At 35.9% G+C, this 21,778-nt stretch overlaps 1 protein-coding gene across 1 annotated transcript in view; it reads left to right on the top strand.

Moving 5' to 3' along the window:
- PTPRD (protein tyrosine phosphatase receptor type D) overlaps nt 1-21,778 on the top strand; it is a 2,680,207-nt gene that overhangs the window by 773,079 nt on the left and 1,885,350 nt on the right. Inside the window, 1 exon segment of the mRNA XM_043972034.1 lies at nt 19,924-20,032. The gene's annotated coding sequence lies outside the window, so the exon portion shown is untranslated.

The raw sequence follows: 21,778 nt of genomic DNA, 5'->3' as shown, positions 1-21,778 counted from the left end.
TCATGAGATTCTGATATCTAATGAGAGGAATTTTCTCCTTGTAGTGTTACTATGTATGTATCATGAAATAAGCAGAGTACCATGAGGTAAGAGAAGGAAATTTGCTTGCTTTATTTCAGTGTCTACTTGGGGCTGTTACCCTATGTTACCAGAAAAAAACAGCACTGAAGCTCCTTTGGCTAACATGATCTCTTCTCTGGGCTTGCCTTCACCAAGCTCAACTGTATATAAAATGAGAAGGACTGACTATAAACTTCCTACTCTGGGAATCTAAGACACATAGGTTATTCTAGATCATCTCACATGAGTCTTGGGCTTTCTATTGCCCTCCCCCAACCACTCATATTTGCCATATGTGCCAGAACTTCTGGTTGTGACCCTGAATTTTCTTAAGCTTAACTCTAACTTAATGCTTCAATGAATAGTTGCTCAAAAATATATTGTACCAGAAAGCATTTGTATAAGATCAAATATACTCAGTCAATAGCCATTGCATTTTTCTTCTGAGAGGGCTTATTTATTTTGGCATCTTGTAAGTTTAACTGGACAGATAGGAGATGAAATGGCCCAAGGGAAATACTTTTCTTGAATTGCTACTACCATTCATTATTAAAGAGAGAATTGTACATAGCATAATAGCAGCTGTTAGGGATGCTTCATGCTTAAAATCATAATACTTACGCTTATAAGATAATGTATAAAGAAAAACATTCAACAAATTGGTTTATAATAGTTATATGCATCTATTTGCTGGTTATGAATAGACTTGTAAAAATCATTTTACTCCAGTATCCATGTGAAACAGTCCTTCATGGTGATGTGGTTTCTGTGCTCTGTTTGATTTCCTTGCAGTATCTCCATTTTCTGCCTTTCCTCCCATTTTGTTGTGTTTAAACTTTTGTCTTTACTACTATTACTGCTGCTGTTCTTGCTACCACCACACCACCACCACCACCACCACCACCACCACCACCACCACCATCACCATCACCATCACCACCATCATATTACTACAGTAAAACCCTAGTTATCAGGCATATTTAGAAAGTTCTAGAAAGGTAGCAATTGTAGATAACTAAGGTATTTTGTTTCAATGTCTTTTCCCTCCCCTTTACAAATTTTAACTATCAGGATGGCAATCTCTCTCAAATGTAGTATATAATTCTCTGCCTCTGTGAATGAAAGATTTCACATCATTTAATTGTATACATGTTGGTTCTCCCTTTTCTCCCTTCAAAAAAAACAAAATAAATTCTCAAAGTAGGGTCTGATTAATTTTAGCATTGTATCCATAGTTTCTTGATGCTAGTGATTCCCAAGACATGTTTGTTGAAGTGAATTAAATTTTGAGTCAGAAAACCAGAGTCAAAAACAATTTGAAAGAAAGAACCCCCAAGGGTATCAATGCACCATAAAGAATACAGTAGAGAAATCAGGGTATAGAGTGCCTGGCCTGGAGTAAAAAAGACATCTTCCTGAGTTCAAATCTGGCCTCAGACACTTATTAGCTATATGAATCTGGGCAAGTCACTTAACTCTGCTTACCGTAGCTCCTTACCTGTAAAATGAGCTGGAGAAGGAAATGACAAACTACTCTAGTATCTTTGCCGATAAAACCCCAGATGGGGAGAGTCAGATGTGACTGAAACAATTGAAGAACAATGAGACTTGGAAAGGATATTAGAGATCATTCAGTCCAAGTCTCTTATTGTATTGATTAGGATACGGAGGCACTGAGAGGTTAAATTACCCAAGAAGTAGTTAATGGGGGAGTCAACATTGGAACCTAGGGATCCTGGCTCCAAACCCCATGGTCTTTCTATTATTTCATGCATAAATTATAGTAATCTTGGCAGAATGGAGATTGCTAGGAGGAGACTCATATATAATTGTATGGATGTCAAGTTAAATAATTTATCTTATCTTCCATACAATCTAGATTTGCAACTACAACTTTAGTTACTCAGTTACACGAGGGATATAAAGACAGAAATTTTTTTTAAAAAAGTCCCTCAAGGAGATTGTATTCTCCTGGGTGGGGAGAGGATGAGATACAACATGAATGTATGCTAAATATTGAATTGAATCTAAATTTTGAGGCAGATAATTTGAGAAGGAGAGGTCACTAGTAGTTGGAAATCAACCATTGATTCATTGAGAAGTTGGTAACTGGGTCAGGCTTTAATATGTTAGAATTCTGAGAAGTAGAGATCAAAGAATGGATTCTCAGCATGAAAGGTAGCTTGAGCAAATGTAGAGAGGCAGGAGGTACATTATTGAGTCTGATGAAAAGTTAACTTTCCATTTTTAAATTTAAATTTTTTTGTGTGGGGCAATGAGGGTTAAGTGACTTGCCCAGGGTCACATAGCGGGTAAGTGCCAAGTGTCTGAGGTCGGATTTGAACTCAGGTCCTCCTGAATCCAGGGCCGGTGTTTTATCCACTGTGCCACCTAGATGCCCCTAACTTTCCATTTTGAATGGGACATAATGTCCATGAAGAGGAAGCATGTGAAATAAGACTAAAAAGATAGGTTGGAACTAGATTGTGGAGGGTCTTATTTTTCAATGTTATCAGTGTCCAAGTCATATTCAAATGAGACAGTGCATGTGAAAATGTACTGAGAACTGTATAGACTTAGAGTATTGTTACTAACTGCAGCACATGAAGGCTGTCCCTCTTCTTCAGATTCTGGGACAGTATAGTATCTAGAAGGACTAGAGTAAAGTGGCTTTTTATGCGCTGGTTATTTAAAACAAAACAAACAAACAAAATGCCCAAACAAACAAACAACAACAACAAAAACTTGGATCCCTTTCAAACCAGCTGGAAGTTAATTGAGAGAGAAAACATGAGGAAAGATCATATTGGGATACATCCTCTACTATATTCCATCCCGCTTTGTCCAGAGGCCGAGCCACCTTTCTTCTGTATGAGTCTTTTTAGTTTAATTTTGGGCTAGTAGTATCTTGTATTTTGGTTCTTGTTGAGAGGAGATGGATCTTATCTTTTACATCTCTGGAAGTTTCGTTTCTTTGTAGGTTTCTGCTAGATTCAATTTTTCTCTGTGGAACTAGAAAGATTCGAAGGTGGACTCTGAGCTGGTTATCAGCATTTGGTGATTACTGATGAAAGATAGTTTCAGATAAAGCTGTAGAATCATGTTTATGAGTTGACTTCAGAGGCAAGCAAATGTCTATATTGGTTGTAAAAATCAAAGAAGTTATGTTTCACACAGTGGGGGTATGGTTTTGTTATGTCATGATACCCTTCATTTCCAGATATTTTTTAACAAAACTAATTCTTAGGGTAATGGTTGTTAATCAATGGTCTCAAACTCAAATAGAAAAGGAGGGGCCAATAAACCATATATAAAGACCTTTATGGACTGCATATTGAATTAGAAAACTACATATTTACATTATTTATGTTCCATTATATTTTTATTTATTTTGTTAAATATTTCCCAATTATATTTTAATCTGTTTGGTGTCTACACTCAACCAAATTAGGCGGTATGTTTGGCACCTTTGGAGAAAATACTAATATAAAAAAAGAGAGAGTATTCTTGACTTACAAGATATACAAATGATACTATCAATGTTGGTTTTCCAACAATTGTACAGGTATCAACTTATCTGCTACTTCTCATATTGTTCAATTCTTGTCCATGTCCTTTCATAAATCCTCCTTGGGAGTCTGCCCTACATTCTGGAGAGTTTCCTCTGGATCCCTTGATATTGTAAAGGTACAATTTCAGCATAATGAATGCTCATCTGTTCTCCATAATTTTTCCACTTATATCTTCTTCTGATCATACATCCCTTTGTAATATCTTTTACTGCTCTTTTTATGTGCAACCAGATTAGTCCACAAGCATTTATTATGTACGTATTATGTGCCTGGCATTGTGCTAAGCAATTGGGATACAATGAAAACCAAAACCAGACCCTAACCTCAAAAAACCCACATACTAATTGGAATGATAACATACATGTATACACCCATATGTATCTATATAAACTTATACACATCCACATATATGCATATATGTGTGTAGAAACATAGAGATAGATGAGAGAGAGAATGTGTAATGTGTGGCATAGTGGATAGAGTTCACAGCCTAGAGTCAGGAAAACCTAAGTTCAAATCTGCCTTCAGATAATTACTAGCTGTGTGACCATGGAAAACCCACTTAACCTTGTTTGCCTCAGTTTCCTCATCTGTAAAATGATCTGGAGAAGGAAATGGAAAACCATTATCTCTTTTTAACAAGAAAATCCACAATGGGGTCATGAATTGTCATACATGACTTAAAACTGATCAAACAACAGCAACAAATCAACAAACTTCCCATAATCTTCCATCTTTATTTGTAAGATTTTATAATTTTGTATTCCAAACTCATGTTTCCTTTTGCTTCTACCTTTCTCTTTATGACAAAAAGAGTGAATGCTTTCTGGTTGTTAGTTTCTCAGCCCTTTTGGATTCCTTCTTGTAACACTTGGTTTATAATGCTTAATCAGTAGGAGAAATGATGTCTGTGATAAGGGTTGTGCCTTTATTCCACCTTGTCCTTTTTGTTGCTAGCAAAAATAGCTTCCTCACACTAACAAGCTAATATTAGACTTAATTGCAAAATAAATCTTTTTTCATTCTTTTTTTCCAATTTGATGTTGATCTTTTCTTCAATATATCAATAATACTTCTCACCATATGTAGATTTGGACATGAATCCCATATGGGCAATTGGACATTTTCTGTATATTCAGATTTAATCAATTTCTTTTTTTGTGATGTTTTTTGGTGCTTTACATTCTCAGAACCTATATACATGTGTATATGATCTATATGATCATGACATGGATGTTATAATATATGTATTTTTATAAGCATAGATATGGATATCTTATTCACCCAAATTATAGTTTATACCCTAAAATTAAATCTCTTTCAAAAGAAATATATGTATAACTATGTATGTTTACATCAACATCTCTTAGACATTCCGTGACCTCTGTTAGGACCTAAAGAATAGGGGGCAAAATAGAGATCAATGATTTGGAAAATGCCTTTCCCACAAGATTCAATTTTACCTAATATTAGTGATTAGGACTTTAAATAGTTATATCTGGTCAGCTAATAACCATGTCTCCTCACAAACTTCATTTCTTTTTCACCCATTGCTAATGCCAGGTCTCACCTTAGGCAGCACCATTTCTACAGTAATTTTATTATCATAATCTCTATATTTTTCACTTAAAAAAAAGCAAAACAATAGATACCTTCCTTAGAAACTCTCCTTTTGATCATAATCTTATTTTAATGATCTATACTTTCATCAAAAGCTAAATTTAAAATGTGAATGTTTCTGGTTTTACCATGATTCATCCCTTTGATTTGAAGGACTGTCTTTTCTTAAAAATGTTCACTTGACAAAATGCCCTTCATAATCAGGAGTTATTTTCAGAAGTAAATTTATTTCTTATGACTGATAAATTTTGTTTTGAAAATAAGATGAAAAATTTAGAGGAAAAAACCCCTAGATATATGTGTACATATATATATAGAAGCATACAAGACACATATACATGTATATACAGACATGTATGCAAATGTGTACTGCAAGGGGCTAAAATTCTAGCTAAACTATCTAATGAGTAGTCACCAATAAATTATAAGCTTTAGCAAGAGCATTTAAATTTTTAAATATTTATTAAAGCACATTAGGATCAGAGAGAAAGGTGAAAATCTCACTATTTCTATGAGACTCTAATCCGACCCACCATGGCGAGGTCAGGAACCAAAAAGAGACAGAACCCCTCCACCAGCGTCTGCTTCCTACTTTGTGTCCTCCTCCCAGAAATGGGAGGCTCCTGAAGTTGATTGGCTGGTAGTCTTGATAGGCAGTACCCACGAGCAACTGTCACCTCCTGACCCTAAGGACCTTGCCCACATGGCTTGCCCTCAGAGGCCTTCTCCTCATGGCGGAGCTTTGCTACAGTAAGTCTCCAGCAGATGGCGTCATTCCAATCATTACAGTACATATGTGTTGTATATATAGCTGTATTTCCAAACCCAATTACTTTGTTTTTTTTCTTTTTGCCAGGCAATGAGGATTAAGTGACTTGCCCAGAGTCACACAGCCAGTGTCAAGTATCTGAGGCCAGATTTTAACTCAGATCCTGCTGAATCCAGGGCCGGTGCTTTATTCACTGTGCCACCTAGCTGCCACTCCCCCCTCCCCATTACTTTTTTTTTTTTTTTTAGTGAGGCAATTGGGGTTAAGTGACTTGCCCAGGGTCACACAGCTAGTAAGTGTTAAGTGTCTGAGGCCGGATTTGAACTCAGGTACTCCTGACTCCAGGGCCGGTGCTCTATCCACTATGCCACCTAGCTGCCCCCCCATTACTTTTAATAATCATTAATACTGGTTACTAGGATAAATGCCTATCACTGAAAATAGTTGTTTTATATGACACAACAAATGATTAGACACATGAAATCTCACTACAAATTGGCATACCTTCATCCCTGTGTGCCTTCCCTGGGCTAAAATGTAAATGAGGTTATTCATAAAATTAAAAAAAAAACTATTAACATCTGTGTTTGCATTCTATTATAATTACTTTCTAAAAATGAGAAAAAAACTTTTTCAGATCTGTCTTTTTACACAAAAAGTTAATCTTTTGTAATCTTGGCATTGCTAGTCTAAAATCTCATTTTCTTTCTATCAGTCATATTATCAAGCAAGCCAAACTCTATACTTGGATTCTAGGATCAGTATTTTAATATATGTAGTCATTATTCATTCTGTCACTTGCATTATAAAAGTGATAATGAATCAGCATATATTCATAGTTCTGCTTCACATAGTTTTGTGCCTCAATTAAAGCATATTTTAGGTTGTATTGGAACGCCTATAAATTTCTGCTTCAGAATGTGCTGATGAAATAGCAAGACAGTTTTCTTGGTCTTGTGTTTAGTAAAATAACAGTAACAGTGTTAATCTCAGCTATTGCATCAGTACATTTTATATATTTTATAAAACCATACCTGATTTTGTCACAGATCAAACAGAACTCCAGAAATTCAATAAATAGATGGCCGTGATTATAAATGAAAGAAAAAGTACTTACTGTGTGACAAGCACTGGACTAAGTGCTAGGGATAAACATACAAGAATGAGATAGCCCATGTCTTCATGAAGCTTCCAGTCAAGCAGAGTGAGCTTATATAATAAATATGCATATACACTGTACATATACGTATATATGCATGCATATGCACACACATGCATATACTAACTATGCATGTTCACATATACATGCATTATGTGCATCTATATGTATGTGTATAGATGCATATTGTAATTGTGATTTTGCATGCATACATCTACACATAACATAGATATGCATGTGTCCATATGTGTGTATATGTATGCAAATATGCATGCAATAATGGTATTCAGGAAAGAGTGTTTAAGTCTGGGAAGTCACAGGTATAGTGTTGGGAGTCCATAAGGAGGAGCCTTTCCAGTCACAATAGTGGTTTTGATTTTATGACAGTTCCTGGAGGAATAGGTGGTATGGGATGAGAAGTCTGGGGAAGAGAGGTGTTTAGAACAGGGCAAATGTTAATAACATAGCCAGAGTAGGATATGTAGCATCACTGGGGCAGGCCAGATATAGTAGACCATGTGAGATATTTATCAATGGGTTTTGGGAGAAGATGAATGTTCCAGTAACAAGGAACCCCCAATTACAAGTGTAAATTCAGTGCTGGTGCCTTTGGGGACTAATGAATAGCTGTTGGAATTTGGACCCCTTTCAGTAATTATTTTTTAAAAATCCTTTTGAAATAGTATTATCTTTATGCTAATTCAGTTGTTCCCTAGTTACATGGCTATTTCAATATGAAAAAGAAAGGTGAATATGGCAGATTAATTAGGATTTCCAAAGATGGAGGAAACAATACTGATGTAATGATGAAAGTTTGATATTTTCAAGTGGGTTAAATTTCCCAGGAAATGATGTCTGGAGGCCCACTGATCCAGAGGGTATAGCAGCTGGCAGAGTAAATAACAGTTAGTAGCTAACATTGGAGCCGCAAGGTGGTGCAGTGGATAAAGCACTGGCCCTGAAGCTGGGAGGACCTGAGTTCAAATGTGACTTCAAAACTTACTAGTTATGTGACTCTAGACAAATCATTTAACCCAAATTGCCTCAAAACATCCAAGGTCATCTCCAGGCTTCCTGATATATATTTTGCCATTGGACCCAGATGGCTTCGAAGGAGAGTGAGGTTGGTGACCTTGCACAATCCTCCCTCACTTAAATCCAAATCAGTGAAATGTTCCTTTTTGAGAGCAAAGGAGAAACAACAATATTTATATAGCACTTACTATGTGACAGTTTCTGGGCTAAGTGCTTTACAATTGCCTAATTTGATCCCTACAACAACTCTAGGAGGTAGGTGCTATTATTTTTCCTTTTCCTTTTCTTTTTCTTTTTCTTTCTTTTTTTTTTTTTTGGTGAGGTAGTTGGGGTTAAGTGACTTGCCCAGGGTCACACAGCTAGTAAGTGTCAAGTGTCTAAGGTCAGATTTGAACTCAAGTCTTCCTGAATCCGGGGCCAGTGCTTTATCCACTGTGCCACCTAGCTGCCCCATCAGTCATAATCCTAATGACTGTAAGGAATTAATAATCTTGAGCTCCAATTTCAAGTACAAATTCAGCACTGGTTCTTTGGGGACTGATAAGTAGCTGTTGGAATTTGGACCTTTTTAGTAATTGATTTTTTAAAAAATTCGCTTTGAAACAGTATTATCATTATATACCAATTTAATTTTCTCCCTGTAACATGGCTATTTAAGTATGAAGTAAGGATGGTATGGAAGTAACTTAGAAATGGGTATGGTAGTTTTAAGAGTTTCTCCAGAGATGGGAGTAAAGGGAACTAACTTAATGATATAAGTTAGATATGCTAGAGAAATAACCTAACTGAAAAGCCTTTGTTTTATTCCCTAGTTATTATGCTTTGAGAAGAGACATGAGGAAACTCAGTATCACACTCTTAGAGAATAAGTAAATTTATGTCATTTAGGTCTACTTCTCAACTTTGAGTTCTCTGTTTTCTAAGCAGAACAACTACAGGAAATGTTTCCCTAATGCCAATCCTAAAGAGGCTAGTCCAGACAAGAAAAACAAAACAAAACATAAATCCTTTATAGTATCTATTCTTAGCACAAGGACTATAGCTGCCTATTATAGGAAAAAGATTACTGGAACTGAAGCCCAGAAGACCTAGGTTCAAATCTTTTATCCAGCATTTATTACTTTTTTTTTAATGATGTATTTAAATTCTCAGCCTTAAGTTCCCCATTTATTAAATTAAGTAATTCCTCTGGTACTCTGTCTTCAAGGTTATTGTGAGCTCAAATGAGATAATATGTGTAAATTGCCTTGTATAAATATTAAAGTTTTAAATAAATATTGGTTATGATTATTATGCTTTTGAAAAATGCTACAACTTACATGAACTGATGCAAATTGAAGTGAGCAGAACCAGGAGAACATAATACATAGCAACAGCAATATTGTACTATGATCAACTGTTAATACCTTGGCTCTTCTCAGCAGGTTTAAGACAATTCTGAAAGACCCTCCAGAGAGAGAGAGAGAATTGATAGAATCTGAATACAGATCATACTAAACTTTTTTTACCTTTATTTTTCTTGTATTTTTGGTCTGTATTTTGTTTCATAACATACTAATACAGAAATACATTTTGCATGATAGCACATGCATAATTTCTATCCGATTTCTTGCATTCTTTTTTTTTTTTTCGGGGCAATGGGGATTAAGTGACTTGCCCAGAGTCACACAGCTAGTAAGTGTCAAGTGTTTAAGGCCGGATTTGAACTCAGGTACTCCTGAATCCAGGGCAGGTGCTTTATTCACTGAACCACCTAGCTGCCCCAGATTGCTTGCATTCTTAATGAGAGGGTAGAATACAGAGAGTTGGAGAAAATTTGGAACTCAAAATTGTAAGGAAAAAAAAAAGGGAAGGGTGGTTAAAATGTTTTATGTGTAATTGGGGAAATATATTCATACATTTAATTATTTTAAAGTGCTAGATAAATATCTGTTATGATTATCATGTTTTTACTTTCTGAAGGATCTATACTGATGGGGTTGGTTGATACCAAGCAATGATAATAGTGATGGGATGATGATGATGGAATATAGATATTCCAATAGGAGTGGACAGATGGCATATTTCTAGTTAGAGACAGATAAGTGTCACACATTTTTATTCAGTAAATAAGTAATAAAGTCTGGAGGGAAAACATCGACAGGAATTTTGAACTTGAGCTTGAACCATAAAATTTCATACACTACATTATTACAAATTTCACAAGTGAAATCATGGGTTCTGTAATATAAACTTTCTTGACAAAATAAATTGGAGTTCACTTTGAGGAAAGGAATAAGCAAACAGGTAAAACAGTGTATTTCAGCAGATATGAGGGGAGTTGAAACAGCATAAACAGTAACAGTGACCTTTTGACCAACGTTTCTTTATTGTGATTCACAAATGACTAGTCTTTCAATCATTAACTATTTGTCTTAGGGCAAAAGATATAGGGTTTCATAACATATATCCTGTAAACAAGGAGCAATGAAAAATTCATTTTTTCTGACTTGCACTTAGTGTAAGAATAGGGTACTTAGGCTTTTCTGTTTTTCTAATTACCCTGACGTGTAATCTCAGTATAAGATTGTCCTTTTACAGATAGTGAACCAACAGGGAGGGATGATATACTTTGGGGGTGGGGGAGTGTGTTTATTTGGTAATCTAATGGAAATGAAAGCTGGGCTATGATAGGTTTGTTCCTCTCCCATTTTTAATGGAGAAATAACTTTCACCTGATAAAAAAAAATAAAACTCACTAAATATCACAGTATTATATTACCATGCATTTGAATCTAGAGATAGTTAATATATAGCTAATGATAGCATGTGTTTTCTACTAGGCATCAGTGTTATGATATTATAACTTCATTTTGAAATATAATACTTTGTCTCTTTTTAATGGTATTTTTTCCCAATTTCATGTCAAGACAATTTTAGCATTCATTTTTACAAGATTTTGAGTTCCAAATTTTCTACCTCCTTTCTTGACCTCCCCCATCTGAAAATACTAGGCAATTTGATATAGCTTATACATGTGCCATCATGTAAAATGTATTTCCATACTAATCACCGTTGTGAAAGAAGAAATATGTCAAAAGAAAAAAATACAAAAAAAGAATAAAATAAGTGAAAAAATATGCTTTTTTATGCATTCAGAGTCCATCAGTTCTTTTTTTTTTTCTGTTTTTTTTTTTCAGGCAATGGGGGTTAAGTGACTTGCCCAGGGTCACACAGCTAGTAAGTGTCAAGTGTCTGAGGCCAGATTTGAACTCAGGTACTCCTGAATCGAGGGCCAGCACTTTAACCACTGTGCCATCTAGCTGCCCCCTCCATCAGTTCTTTATCTGGATTTGGATAGCATTTTCCTTCATGAGTCCTTTATACTTGTCTTAGATCCTTGTGTTGCTGAGAAGAGCTGAGTCATTCATAGTTGATTGTCACACAATGTTGTTGATATTGTATACAATGTTTTGCTGGCTCTGCTCATTTCACTTTCCATCAGTTCATACAAGTCTTTCCAGGTTTTTCTGAAATCTGCATGTTCATCATTTCTTATTGCACAGAAGTATTCTATTACATTCATATGCCACAGATTCTTCAACCATTCCCCAATTGATGGGTCTCTCCCCAATTTCCAATATTTTGCTACCATGTAAAGGCTGCTATAAATATTTATACATGTACCTCCTTCTCCCTTTTTGATAATCTCTTTAGGATACAGACCTAGTAGTGTGGTATTGCTGGGTCAAATAGTATGCACAGTTTGGTTGCTCTATGGGCATAATTCCAAATTGTTCACCTGAATGTTTGTATCACTTCATTACTCCACCAACAAGGCATTGATATCCTAATTTTCCACATCCTCTCCAACATTTAGCATTTCCAATTTTTGTTATATTAACCAATCTTATAGCTGTGAGGTGGTACTTCAGAGTTGTTTTAATTTGCATTTCTCTAATCAAAAAAATATTTAGAGAGGAAGCTAGGTGGCACAGTGGATAAGGTACCATTTACTGGCCTTGGAGTCAGGAGGACCTGAGTTCATATGCAGCCTCAAACACTTGACACTTACTAGCTTTGTGACCCTGGGCAAGTCACTTTGCCCTGAAAAAAAAGTAATTTAGAGCATTACTTTATAGGCCTATAGATAGCTTTGATTTCTTTATCTTAAAACTGCTTGTTCAGGGGCAGCTGGGTCACACAGTGGATGGAGCGCTGGCCCTGGATTCAGGAGGACCTGAGGCATCTGGCCTCAGACACTTTACACACTTGCTGGCTGTGTGACCCTGGGCAAGTCACTTGACCCCAATTGCCTCACCAAAAAAAAAAAAAAAAAACCTGCTTGTTCATATCCTTTGACCATTTATCAATGGAAAATGGTTTGTATTCTTATAAATTTGACTTTGTTCTCTATATATTTAAGAAATGAAGCCTTTATCAGAGATACTTGCTATAAAGATTGTTTCCCAGCTTTCTGCTTTCCTTCTAATCTTGGTTGCATTGGTTTTATTTTAAATGTTTTTATTTTGCCAAAATCCAGTTATCTATTTTACATATCTCTTGTTTGGTCATGAAATCTTCCCTTCTCCTTAGATCTGACAGGCAGACTATTCCTTGCTCTTCTAATTTGCTTATGGTGTCACTCTTTAAATCTAAACCATGAATCTATTTTAACCTTGTTTTCATATATGGTGTGAGATGGAGGTTTATACCTAATTTGTATCCTGTTGTTTTCCAGTTTTCCTAGCAGTTGTTGTCAATGAGTTCTTATCCCTGAAGCTGGGGTTTTTAGGTTTATCAAACACTAGGTTACTCTGGTCATTGACTACTGTGTCTTATGTACCTATTGTATTCCATTATCCACCACTCAATTTCCTAACTAGTGCCAGATAGTTCAGGTGATTACTGCTTTATAATGTAGTTTGAGATCTGTTTTTGCTATGCCATCTTCCTTTGTATTTTTTCAAGAATTCTCTTAATTTTTTTCCCCCCGCGGGGCAATGGGGGTTAAGTGACTTGCCCACGGTCACACAGCTAGTAAGTGTCAAGTGTCTGAGGCTGGATTTGAACTCAGGTACTCCTGAATCCAGGGCTGGTGCTTTATCCACTGCTCCATCTAGCTGCCCCCAAGAATTCTCTTAATATTCTTGACCTTTTGTTTTCCCATGAATTTTGTTGTTACTTTTTATTAGCTCTATGAAATTTTTTTGGTAGTTTAATTGGTATGGCATGGAATAAGTAAATTAGTTTAGGTAGAATTGTCATTTTTATTATATTGGCTTAGCCTACCCATGGACATTGATATTTTTCCAGTAATTTAGATCTGACTTCATTCATGTGAAAAGTGTTTTGTATTTGTGTTCAAATAGTTTCTGGATTTGCCTTGACAGGTAGACTCCCAAGTATTTAATATTGTTTACAGTTGTTTTAAATGGAATTTCTCTTTCTATCTCTTGCTAAAGGGCTTTGTTGGTCATAAAAAATGCTCATGATTTATGTGGATTTGTTTTATATCCTACAACTTTGCTAAATTTGTTAATTATTTTAAGAAATTTTTAGTTGGTTCTCTAGGGTTGTCTCTTTAAATATACAAATTCAGGGTTAAAATTTTGCTATAAGACCATAGAAATCTACAATCAATTCTTTGACTCTCATTTATTTTACAGGTTAGTTTTTTTTAATATTTCACAATTTCTTTCAGTCCTTTGACTTTATTTTATTGATTCTTGATGCCTCATAGTCAGTAGCCTGCATTTTGCCAATTTTAATTTCAATGAGTTATTTTCTTCAGTAGGGTTTTGTACCTCTTTTGCTAAACTATTGATTCTCTTTTAATATCTTTCTTGCAAAGCTCTCATTTCTTTTCCCATTTTTCCTATCACTCTTATTTGGTTTTTAGTTTTTATTCTTTTATTTAACTTTGTAATTCTTCTAGTAATTCTTATTGGATTTGTGTCCAATTTTCATTTCTCTTTGAGGCATTGCATGTAGATGATTTCAAGTCTTTGTCTCCTTTGTTTATGTCTTGAGCCCTTGTAGTTCATATACATACATCTATGTCATCAGAACTTAATCATTGCTCAGTTTTTGTGGGTCTAATCTCCCTGTTCCTCTCTGTCTTGAATACGTAACTTGATAATGTATATAACTTGATAATATGTAGCTTGATAATGGGCAATAGAGCTGCCACATGACACCCATTCTTACACATGGCACTCATTCAGAGATTTACAGGATCTCTTTCTTTCCCAAACTTCTTCTCCTAGTGCTATATCTCAATCTCCTTTCTGTCCCTGGGAGCTGGAATATTCTCCATCACATCAATTTCCACTATACATACTCTTTACCAGTACCAGCCCCAGTGTCCACAAACCTCTCTATCTCTTTGAGCTACCCTGGGATGGAAAAAATGATTCATTGTGATTTTTCCTTGGCTTTCCATATCAGAAACCAGTCTGACATTCTAAGTTGTTGTGGACAAGGTATGCTGGATGAGCTGGGCAAAAATGCTTCCTCTCACTCTACCATCTCAACTTCAGTCTCCCACAATCAATAACTTTTAATTTTAACTTTTAACTTTGAAATTTTACTTTGGACTTTAATGAAATTGCTTTCTTGGTTTTCTTCCTGCATTATTGTTCTTCTTTGATCTCCTTGGCTGAATCATCCTCCCTGTCACAGGGAGATATATTCTAGGATTTGTCCTAGGCCCTCTTCTTTCATTCCTCTCCTTTCTGTCTGTGTCTACATTGTTTCCATGGATTAAATTATTATCTCTATGCTTACAACTCCCATGTCTATATTTATAGGCCTGTTTTTTTCTCCTGAGTTGGTCCCTGGTCACCAAGGCATTTTGAGCTAGATGCCCTATAGATATCTCAAATTCAACCTGAAATTGAATTCTCACCCCACCCCCATAAGCAAAATCAAAATCAAAATCAAAACCAAAACCAACCAAATAAATAACAACTCTTTTTGAATTTTTTCCAATTATGTCAGGGGAACTACCATTCTTTTGGCTACCAAGGTTTTCAAACTTGATAGTCACTCTTTATTTCTTACTTTGAATCAACTCACAGATCAATGTACCTGCCACATTTTGTTCTTTCTTTCTCATATCTTTCTCAAATCCAGCCTCAGACACTTACTAGCTATGTCATCCTAGGTTAGTCACAGCCCTGTTTGCCTTATCTGTAAAATGAGCTAGAGAAGAAAATGGCAAACCACCCCAATATCTCTTCTAAGAAAAGCCCAAATGAGGGGGCAGCTAGGTGGCGCAGTGGATGAAGCACTGGCCCTAAATTCAGGAGGACCTGAGTTTAAATCCAGCCTCAGATACTTGACACATTATCTGTGTGACCCTGGGCAAGTCACTTAACCCTCATTGCCCCACCCCACCCCCCAACAAAAAGAAAGAAAGAAAAGAAAAGCCCAAATGAAACTACAAAGTTATACACAACTAATTACAATAGCACACAACTAATAAACAATAGAAAGGTTATTTGCAAAGTGCCTGGCTCATAGGTGCTGTAAAAATGCTTATTTCCTTACCCTTTTTCATAAATGCTTTTTGGTTGATTGGCTGATTGAAATAGCAGCTGTGTAAATTTCTATGGTATCAAGCTACTGAATGATATTTTAGATGGGTAGTACTTCTAAAAGTCTGGGTATCTGGAGGTCGCTGAGGTTTCCTAGAATATTCCAAAGGACACAGATCTAAGGATAGAGAAATGGCAAAGTTTTGCAAAATGATTTATTTCTCTGGAAGTCACCAAGCAATTACTCTATTCTGACATATTTCTAGTATCAGGAGTCAGGGGATCTCAACTGAAATCCTGCATGGCTTCTTTTATGGGTCTTAATTTCCTCGTTTGTAGAATCAGAGGACATTGGAATCAGTGATCTCCAAGGTCTCTCCTAGTTCTAATTCCCACAATACTTGTTGAAGAAACCAAATGAAAATGAACACTGCTTGCCAGGCTTTACTCTGTCACTTCAAAAGCCCAGAATTTTCTCAACATGGAATAAGCACAGTTACTACTTCACCTGTCCACAGACTGTTCTCTGCCTGTGTCAGGAGAATGGAGAGTAGGTCTGGACTTCAAGACAGTGACCCACTCAATTACTAAGGTTTATCTAAAACCTTTGGCTACTCTCAATGCAGAAAGGGTACAATGGAGTAAAATGCCACCAGAGGGCAGTGTGGACCTGTTTCCTGTGATTTTAAGCTCCGGCTTGAAACAAATTAAAAAAAAAGTTAGTTGAGGCGAAAGGAAAGAAGCCATAAAAACAAACATTTATAGAAAAATTGTGCTGAAGAGTCGTTTTGATAGAGGAAAGAATAACAAAGTTAAATTGCAGCTGGAAGGACTTTGATTAATCATTGAGGGGGGAAAAACGTTCCTGATTCTTCATTGTTGTTTAGACTCTCAAATGGATTAATTAGGGATGTTGGTTTAATAAACTAAATAATTCTTAGTTTGTCTTTTCTGAGAATTTTGAGAGGGACTAGGTGAATACTTTCAGAGGACCAGCCTCAAGCAAAATCAGGGCTTAAGGATATGTTTGTTCGGTACTTTCTCTTTTTTGTTTTTCTCATATCCCAGAACAGAGGTGACAACATGTGGCTTGTAGGCTGTGGCAGCAGTTCTCCAAAGTGAGGCCTGAATAGGAATAAATGTAATTGGGAAATATTTGAAAAAAATAAGTAGAAATCCAATAGAACATAGGTAATGTTAATATGCAGTGCTCTAGGTCATGTGAAACCCTCAGGAATCTTTATTTATGATTTAGTGGCCCCGGTTTCTATTTGAATTTGACACCACTGTCTTAGCACACTTTCTCAGCCCCAGGACCTAATGTCCCTAAGAGGGAGAGCTGAAGGACTATCTACCTCCTAATAGAAATGAGAAAGACTCAAAGTACAAATTGAGAAATATTTTTGTTGTTGTTTTGGGGGTGTATTACCAATGTGGGGATTTGTTTTGCTTGACTATATGTATTTGGAGCAGGAGATTTTGTTTTTGTTTTCTCAATGGGTGACTAAAATCAGGGAGGGAGAAACAACAGATCTTCATTTAAAAACTGCCTTTAAAAATTGGAATAATAGGAGATTCTTACCAGGCCACATATAGAGTATTCTCTTTTTTTTTTATATATTTGGTGGGGCAATGAGGGATAAGTGACTTACCCAGGGTCACACAGCTAATAAGTGTCAAGTGTCTGAGGCTGGATTTGAACTCAGGTCCTCCTGAATCCAAGACCAGTGCTCTATCTACTGTGCCACCTAGCTGCCCCCTAGAGTATTCTCTTTAGTTCACATGGTGGTAAGGATATAGGCAAGATACAGGCAAGCTGGATTGCATCCATAGCAGAGGAAACAGAATGGAAGAAGAACCAGGTGATTATGTGATATGCGCAGAGTACTTAGGGAAACCTTCAATTACTTATGCTTCCCATATCAGGTTCTTGGTACTCTCTGGGTCTTCATGTTCTCAAAACCATAGCTTTCAAGTCATTTTTACTAGTCAGCTAAAGATAGTTAATTCAAAGTTAAAGTATTTGATGAATTATTATAATAAGAATGACAATAAAATATCTTCCTCATAAATCTGGGGCATATTGTCCCACAAATTCATACACTATCAGTGGCAAAAACAGACACATTATAATACCATTCACTAAGGGGTACACATGCAGGGAACATATATAGACATTGTGTATGTATATGTCACAGACACCAAAGAACTGTCAGTATCTTCCAGTGATGTTGTACTGCTCCTGCTGTTGTTATTGTGAGCCTGAATATGTTGTCTCTGGTGGGCATTGTTTCTCTGGGTACATAATTACAGAGCATTTCTATAATAAAAGCTCCTTGCTTTATCTGTAGCACTCAGCTGAGCTGGCTACCTCTTCTGTATCCGAAAAGGTGTGACTCTTCTTTCTTTCACTTAACAAATACCCAATTATTTAAGCTTCAGTTGTTTCAATGAGAAATGTAAACCTTTCATATATCCAGTCATCAGAATAAGGAAAAAAGACAAACTGAGCTACTTTTTTCTCCATAAGGAAAAGAGACTGTGAGTTTCCCAAATCTTACTTTCTGGAGACCAAATTCTTTTTTGGGATGTAGAAGAGCCAAACAGATGAATACAAGACAATCCCTTAGTTCAACATTGAAACTATTTCCTGCCTCTTACCATGATCAATAATATCTCTGCCCCAAGCCTCTACCTAATTTAAGATTAGAAAATACTTAACCTATAACCCCTGTTGAATTTCTGGTTAGAAACCTAACTTCAAATTATGCCAGGGGTTGTCTTTCAACAAAGCACAAGGGATACACAGGTCTTATGGGCCTTGTGGGTTTTTTCCAGGTTTACAAGATACTTTGGATCTCTCATAAAAATGTGTTTGGTAGGATGAACAAGAAAAATAAATAAAAACTGAGAAAGCAAGGCTAGGCATTTCCTTCCACTTTAGTTATGAATTTCTTCATTATACGTATACTACCAGCAACAAACTTCACGGGCTTTGAGCTGACCTGAATGAGGATTGGTTATTGAACTATTTATATGAAACCTGGAGAAGATATAAAGAAAAGTGGTACTTGTCTTCAGACTTTAAGGGCCATCATATGAAAGAATTTGACGTGATCTCCTTGGCCCTGAGACTATAACTGATAGCAGTAGGTGTTAGCTGTGGCACAGAAAACATATATTTTACTTAAGTAAATACTCCATGACAGAGCTGTTTGAAACTTCTATAATAGGCTCCTTTGGGATGTGGTAAGTCCCCCTCACTCAAGCTAGAACCTGTATGCCCAGTTGTTGGAGAAAGTATATCATGAATTCCTGTTTCTGTCTTAGGAATTCAGAGTTCTCTGTTGACTTAGAAGATTCTGTGAAACGGAATCTAATAGTTTAAGTTGTTAGGGACTGGTCTTTATGCATCTCTGTAGCATTTCCTTTGTGAAAGGAGGGGGAAATAAATGATTAACACAAAGGAAACCCTACTAATGATAAAATATTAGCCACAGACATGTATTTTGGTGCTTTGCACTCAGAGCAAAATGATCTGGTTTTATTTTTTGCCCCCTCCCACATACCTGTCCTTCTTAAATGGACAAATGAATATTTTGTCATGTTTTCTGTGCATAGCAACTCTGCAACATACATTTCTTAAACATCAGTATTCTCCATCAGTTTCTTTCAAGTTGAGGAATATAAAGTATGGCAAGCATGAAACTAATGGAATTGCATTATTAAATTCAATTTCCTACTGAGATTCCTTTTTTTATTGTAGCAGGATAGGAACTTTGAAAATTCTATATTTCATTTTCTGCTCTGGCTCCAGTTGGTTTTGGTGTTTAAAATTTTGTTTTGATTTACAAACTTCAAGGCTAATATTCAGAAACTGGTTTCCTAAATTAACACATCAGCTCCTAAAAACAAATGCATTTGGACTTTTGGACAGTAATAAGAAATAGCATTTTATAAGGAACCCTTCAGAGGAGATAAAATATATATGGTCCCACTGACTTATACAGGTGCTATATTAATCATTCAGGTGTAAATCATTGAGTCGAATAGTTTATGCACTGTTCCTTTGTGGTAAGCATTCTGATGAATGAACATCTAATGTGACAGGAAAAGATAACATAATGAATATCTTATTATGCTTGAAGGAACATTAAAAAAAATGACTGACATGATATTTTGTTCCAGGTGGGAATAAAAGTCAACCACTTCCTGGCCCTTGATATTCTAGTTAAGAGTGTCTGACTGACAGCATGTTGGCACCAGCAGCGTGGGAACCCATCAGCCTCAGCTCCAGGTGAGTGCCATAAAACAGAGCAGGGCTCTGCTTAGTTGAAGGCAAAATTGATGTCTTGCTAATTTGCATCAGCAAACATAAAATTCAACTTTCATGCTGTAAGTTTTCTCTTTCACTGAACTTTGTCCTTGAAAAAAAATGGACAGTATTGCATATTTTAAAGCTTTTTAAAAAATGATAATCCCTTTAAATAATGATTTACACACACACACACACACACACACACACAACTTGTAAGATGGAAGAGAAGAGGATTTTGTTTTGTTTTGTTTTAATGACAAAGGGGTAACCATTTCTTCCTCAATTGATCATAAAAATGTTTGATAGAAGAGTACAATGGAATATCATAGGATCAAAGACTGAGAATAGGAAGGGACCTCAGAGGCTCATTTTGCAAATGAGAAAGCTAAGGCAAAGAAAAGAAAGTAAATAACTTGCCCAATAATTTAGATTACTTGCTTAAGGTTGCCCAGCTAGTAAATGTCCACAGTAGGATTTGAACTCAGATTTTCCTAACTGTAAGTCCAGCACCCTGTCCTCTATGCCTCTTGCCTTTCATCAACACTATTGTGGTATTTGGGTGATAATAATAGCTCCATTAGTAAGAATCTGCAATGCACCATACTCTGCCTTGTCAAGACCCATCTGATGTCTATAATGCTCTGAAGGAAAAAAAAAAGAAACAAAAACAACCTCTTATGAGTTACAAAGCCAATTAATTAAAATAGACAGAAATTCAATAAGTGAGCTACCACTTTGAATGTAAAATTCATAGAGGTTTTGCATGTTGTTTCAGAATGGAGATCAATATATCTATTCAGTAAGAAGATATGGTCAGGAGCAGCTAGGTGGCACAGTGGATAAAGCACAGGCCCTGGATTCAGGAGAACCTCAGTTCAAATCCTGCCTCAGACACTTGATACTAACTGTGTGACCCTGGGCAAGTCACTTAACCCTCATTGTCCTGAAAAAAAAAAAAGATATGGTCTCCCTTGAAGTCTCCATCACAATCAGTCCACATAATGAAAATTAATGCAGTTTGTGGGTTTTTTTAGAACATCATTTTAGTAACTAAATGAATTTGGCAATATGATAATCATTGTTCTGGAGCCAGAGACTTGCTTTTAACAAATGCATTTTTAAAACCACTGCATTTGGAATCAGAAAACCTGAACTGGAACTGTGGATTTTCAACTAACTACTTTGTTTCCTGGAGCAAGTCACTTAACATCAGTCAGTCTCAGTTTCCTCATTTGTAAAGTGAGGGAGTTTAGACTACATATATCTTAAAATTTAAAATTGTAATTAATAAAATCCAAAGATTTAGTAAGTCAACGTTAAACAATGAGGTTTTAATTTTCAGGAAAAAAATAATTTATTGTTAGGATATTAAATTAAAAAAACAAATCTCTGAGATCTCCATACTGCTGAAAATGATGTAAGAGAAAAAAAATAATAAATTTAAAGTCTATGGACTTGGATTCAAATCCTGACTGTCTTTTAAAATTTTAATTTCCTCATTTGTACAATTTTTTGATAGGATTAGATCAACTTTGAAATTTCTTTGAGCTTTAAATCTATTATTCTGTGACACATTAAATTGTCAAGAAGTTAGATGCAAGAAAAAAAAATCAATTTTGGAGAATGGAAACCTCCAAGGTGGAGATTATGCTATTGTATGCTGGCAAGTAGCACACTCATATTTGAAGTAAGAGCTGGGTTCAAATTTTACCTCGGGCACATACT

The sequence above is a fragment of the Dromiciops gliroides genome, chromosome 1, assembly GCF_019393635.1.
Source record: "Dromiciops gliroides isolate mDroGli1 chromosome 1, mDroGli1.pri, whole genome shotgun sequence".
Classification (NCBI taxonomy): Eukaryota; Metazoa; Chordata; class Mammalia; order Microbiotheria; family Microbiotheriidae; genus Dromiciops; species Dromiciops gliroides.
Note: the sequence above shows the minus strand (reverse complement) of the source record. Positions and strands in the feature narration are given on the sequence as shown.